Source organism: Aythya fuligula, chromosome 32 (assembly GCF_009819795.1).
Source record: "Aythya fuligula isolate bAytFul2 chromosome 32, bAytFul2.pri, whole genome shotgun sequence".
In the NCBI taxonomy this organism is placed as follows: domain Eukaryota; kingdom Metazoa; phylum Chordata; class Aves; order Anseriformes; family Anatidae; genus Aythya; species Aythya fuligula.
This window is the reverse complement of record NC_045590.1, coordinates 931,245-936,750: the sequence shown is the minus strand read 5'-3', so window position 1 is coordinate 936,750 and position 5,506 is coordinate 931,245. Positions and strand designations below refer to the sequence as shown.

The window sequence follows — 5,506 nt, the reverse complement described above, 5'->3', positions numbered from 1 at the left end:
AGTTAACAAGACATAACAGACGGTGAGCTCAAGTTATCTCAAATCTCAGCCTGACTGAGGGTCGACAGATAACGGGATGTTTCAATTAACAAGATGCTTCAACATAACAGAAAGTCAACAGATAACAAGATGTCATTTATTTTGTCCTCATTAATTTCTAACCACAAGGTTTATTCTGTTCTAAAGTGAGTCTATACAATATCATAACAAAAAATCCTTTAAGTTCCATGACTTACTAAACTTAAATACGCCTATACACATGTACAAAAAAGGTAACAAACATTAAAGTTCCATGACTTACCAGTCTCCATTCCCTTTCTTGATTACAAACAAGTCTCCATTTTCCATTCCTTCACTTCCCATGAAGCTCTAAATTGACAAGAAATGCTGAAACATTCCTTTGCAAGACACAAGAATTATATACATTAACCAATCTGTTTAACTTAGACTTGTGGTTACACAAGGATATGTGAGGCAGAAGGTCACATTCATCATACCATGTCGCCCTAGCAGTGTACAAAATTGACACGAATAAGATAAACACATTTCACACTAAGCCTGAACCTAAAGATAAACCTAATCGTAACCATAAACCTAAACTGTCCATTCCAGCCTGAATAGGAAGGCTGTAAACCTAACCCTAACCCTAACCCTAACCCTAACCCTAACCCTAACCCTAACCCTAACCCTAACCCATCTCTTCCTGCCTGGATAGTAAGGCCCTAACCCAAACCCTAACCCTAACCCTAACCCTAACCCTAACCCTAACCCTAACCCTAACCCTAACCCTAACCCTAACCCTAACCCTAACCCTAACCCTAACCCTAACCCTAACCCTAACCCTAACCCTAACCCTAACCCTAACCCTAACCCTAACCCTAACCCTAACCCTAACCCTAACCCTAACCCTAACCCTAACCCTAACCCTAACCCTAACTGTAACCAGATCCAGAGCTGTAACCGTAAACCTTGACATGGAGCCTCCTGCTGTTGGGCATTTGGTGTTTTTTGCTGTCTCTCCTCTTTCTCTCCTGTCTGAACGTTTCTTTGGTATTTTGCTTGCTTTTGTTTTCCTTTTTAAATATAGGTTTGAGTTTCCTTCTCTGCATAACTCTGCCAGGCTGGTGGTCCAAGAGTAAAATATGTCACAGGAATGGTTTGGGGAGGATGTTGGGGAGGAAATGTGGACACTTAAATTTGATAATAATCCTAAGCATTTCCTGAGTATAAAAAAAAAAAAAAAAAAAAAAAAAGAAAAGACTGCACAGATGGCTGAAAAAGGATAATAGAAAGTCAAGAGACAGGAAGCAAAAGATTTTTTTTTTTTGGGAAATTTCCCATTGAAATGAGGGGGTTAGGGGGATGAAGGGGTGAGGTCCCAGAACCATCCCAGAGCTCCTGGCAGGCTCTGCATCTCTCATCCCAGAGCAAAACAAGGGACTTGAAAAATTTCCAGAGTGTTTGGATTTTTTATTTTATTTTATTTATTTATTTTTTTTTAAGTGAAAGGGGAAGAAGATGAGGTTGGAGCCTTTTGTAAGACAATCTTCCTTACCTAAGTATCTGGGGAAAATGCACCCAGACCAGTCTGGGATAGCTCAGCTGGGGGCAGCACAGCCCTGTCAGTGGAAATGCTGCATTATGAGATGACGTCTGGTTTCCTGCCACAAAAAGAGTTATTTTTATTTTTTTGAAATCCAACCACCAAAAGATAACATAGCTTGTCCGTCCTCAGGACAAGATGCTGTGGGACACTTTGGGTGGTCAGAAGTCCCATCCTGACCTCCCCAGCATCCTGCTGTGGATGCTCTGTGAGTCTGGACCTCGTTGAAGTCCCACAGCAGGGACTTTTTTCTCCTTTTTTTTTTTTTTCTTTTTTTTTTTCCCTGAAACACCCCTGCATGCAGCAGCCTCCTTCATTACACAGGAAATCCCCAAGTGGAAATCTCATTTGTCTCACAGCTGCCATCTGAAAAACTCCCTTGGCGATTTTCTGAGAAAAAAAAAAAAAAGGAAAAAAAAAAAAGGTTTGTCATCTGCAATGTTTTCTGTGAATAATACTGAACAAAAAGTTAAAGACAGAGGCAATAAAACCTATTTCAGAGAAAGATGCTCCGTGGGACCACAGGGTTGGAGACAGAGATCCAGGGAGAAGATCAGAGCACGGGGAAGCTGTTGCTGTCCTGGCATCAGAGATTTGTGGATACCAAAGGCACAGGTGGAAAAGGTGGAGCTAGGTGAACACAGGCAAAATTACATGTAAAAGGAGAAAAAAACAAACAAACCAGGATTAAGGGATAGTGATCAATGGCCTGATACTGTGCTTTCAGGAGTCAGTGCTTAAAGACTGACGAGCACTGATGGATGCCAATGCCTTCAAAAGCAGCTTCCCAGGTGGTTGAGCACCGCCACGCTGTTCTCTCACTTTCCCTCTTCAGAAGGCCAGGGGGAGAAAATACGAGGAAAAAAATCCTCATAGGTTAAGATAAGGGCAGGGGCAGATAAGGGCAGATATTCAACAGTCCAAGTCCAGGGCAAAATGGACTCAGCACAAGGGAGGTCAATGTAATTTATTGTCTATTGATAACAGACTAGAGCAGTGAGAAACTAAAACCAAACTGAAAACACCTTCCCCCCCCCCATCTTCAAGATCTGCTCCATCATGAGTCCCCCACAGGCAGCAGCTTCCCCCAGAACCCCTGCTCCTGCAGGGGCTCTCCGTAATATTTTATACTGTATTATACATGCATTATATACATAATACTCTATAAGTATTTGTTGAAGTATCATCTGTCCCTGTGTAAAATAATTTCCACGCAGTTTTGAGGAATTTGGGATCCGTGTAGAAATCCCATCATCGCTATGAGATTGCGCCAGAGAGAAGGAAACTCAAAGACCACACAGAGCTGTGCAGAGGTTGCATGCAGCCCCAAGCATTTTTCCAGGTTCTTTGTGATCAGCACTGTCCCAGTCATCTGCAACCAGTTTACGCTGCCACTCCCCAAGTCCTTTTGCCTCTTTCCTCAGTGCTTTTGTTCCTCTGGCTTTGGTTTAGATAAATCAGCTGTTGACAAACTGGCAAGCAAAAAGCACAAGTTTAAAAACCTACAAAGTCAGATCATTGGTGGATATGCAGTGTGGTTTCATTTTCACTTCTGGTCTGCTGCTAATCATTTGTAGAAACGGCTACAAGGAGTGTGTAAGAAGAAAAACTGGGTGAGATGGAAGCATAGAAGACTTCCTTAGTCCTCCCAAGTTGGGGAAGTATTGGCTGCCGAACAAAATGCCAGCCAGAAAGGAATTTATGAAATGCTGGAAAAATAATTCTAATGTGATGTCTCTACCGCTTAGTGCCATAATTCTGCTCATAGTTGAAGAAATAATGGAGACTGAATTTAAATGCCCTCAATGGACAGCATTAAAGAATTTATACGTTCTTACCTATTTTTTGTGTCCAGCTTTAATTACAGTTGGCCTGAGCTTGACGTCCCAGCCCACCTGCATTCTCTGGTTTCGCAGCTTTGGGAAATGTTCGTACCGACAGAAGGGTGAGACGCTTTGCAAGGTATTTCTTCCTCCTCTGATCTGGATTGTGATCCTGCTGTGGGATGGCAGATACATTGAATGCATAGTTTCAAGAAGTGAAGTGGACAGCAATCAAAATGCAAACCAAACCAGAGCAGCAGAATCAACCACTGAAGCCTATTCAATTTCTCAGGTAAGAGCCCTAGGAATCTGCAATTTTAGGTATTTTGTTTGCACCTATTTTTGTGTATTTAAAGAATCTGAGATATGTATCATTATGGAAACCACATTATTTGGCAAACAAATTGTTAAGCTGAAATTACGATTGTTAACTGATAAGTTTACTGCATTTAATTTTTTTTTAACTGTTTTTACCACTTCCGCTTTTAATTTCTGTGTATCTGTATGAGTTCATAATTAGAATGTTCTTCCTGAGGCAAAAGCTTGAACTTCAAACATCTTGCTCCATGTTTATTCTGCAAATATATGCATTTGTTTTGCATTTGGTTATTAAATGAAATCCTATGAAAATACAAAATATAATCAATGTGTTATTTGAGAGAGAGAGACTGGTATTTATGGTCATCAGTCAGCAGGTATCTTGTTGCTTGTTTTTCTTAATATCAGTTGCCATCAATCCGTGGCAGGAGAGAGGAATGTATTTTATAAGAAGAACTGAGTGGCTGAGCAAGGTTTTTAAGAGGGTAAAGTACTCCTCTTAGTCAGCTGCAAAACATTTTTAGGAACATGAAGTCCAGCAGCAACATCACCTTTAATATTTTCTCTTCCAGGTTTCAGGACTCCTCATTCTTACATTTATCGTCATTGTTTATAGCCTGTTCCACACATATCCCTTCTGGTGCTGCTGTAAAAATGAAGAAGAATGTAGGAAAGAGGAGCTGAAGAACATTTTAGAAGAAAAAATGTGGAAACATGTTCAAGAATTACAGAATGAAAGTACAGAGCAGACAATGGAAGAGGAAGTGAAACCTCTTCTGCAGAATGTTCCTAAAAACTTCTGGAGAGATGTAGATTTTAAAACAGCAATATTAAAAATAAAGGAGACTTTAAGGAATGTGTTTAGATATACAAATATTGGAACACAAGAACCAATTAGACCATGTGTTTGCATTTAAAATGTGCCTCCATCATCAGGCCCTGATGTGCACCTGTCCTGTGTTTGGCTGGGACAGAGTTAATTTTCTTCCTAGCATCTGGGATGTTTCTGTGTTTTGGATTTAAGGTGAGAATAATGCTGAGAACACACTGATGTTGTAGCTGTTGCAGAGCAGTGCTTACATTGAGCCAAGGACTTTTCAGCTTCTCACACTGCCCTGCCAGCGGGCAGGCTGGGGTTGCACAAGGAGCTTTGTGCATTGTTTCATTTATATATTCTTTTATTATGCTGATTATAGTTATTTTCCCTTCCTTTTCTGTCCTATTAAACTGTCTTTATCTCAAAACATGTTTTTTTAAAATATATATATTTCTTCTTTTGTGTGTGTGTATGTGCATTTCTCTCCCCCATCTCACTGGCTTGGGGCAGACGGGTGAAGGGAGGGGGCCAATGAACAGTTGTGTTTCTTAGCTAGCTGTTGTGTTAAACCACAGAACAAAGTCAGAGATGTGTGTTCATCATGTAATCAAAACCACATCTGCAGTGCACACGCCTATTGGAACAGACATGGGAGCACATCCCTGCAGCCACACTTGTCCCTGTAGGTCCAAATGTGCATCTGTGTGGGTGCATGGAAGAGCATCCAGTGTCTTTATTGAGCAATTTAGGTATATACATCCTCCACTGAGCACAAGGAGATGTTTTAACTCGGTAAAGAAACATCAATACACTCACACTATGATTTGGTAAATGTGATATATTTTAGGTCTTAATGTATTGCAAATAGAGAAATGAGTCCTACATCCTCTTGGCTAGACACACACAGCCCTTCCCTGTGACAGCAAACCCCAAAGAAGACCAAAG

At 40.8% G+C, this 5,506-nt stretch overlaps 1 long non-coding RNA gene across 1 annotated transcript; it reads left to right on the top strand.

Annotated features, from left to right (window-relative positions):
• The first annotated feature begins 3,657 nt into the window (after positions 1 to 3,657).
• LOC116500165 lies at positions 3,658 to 4,596 on the top strand. Its single transcript, XR_004254272.1, has 2 exons — positions 3,658 to 3,718; positions 4,317 to 4,596. It is a non-coding gene; the product is annotated as an uncharacterized LOC116500165 (long non-coding RNA).
• The last annotated feature ends 910 nt before the right edge of the window (positions 4,597 to 5,506 follow it).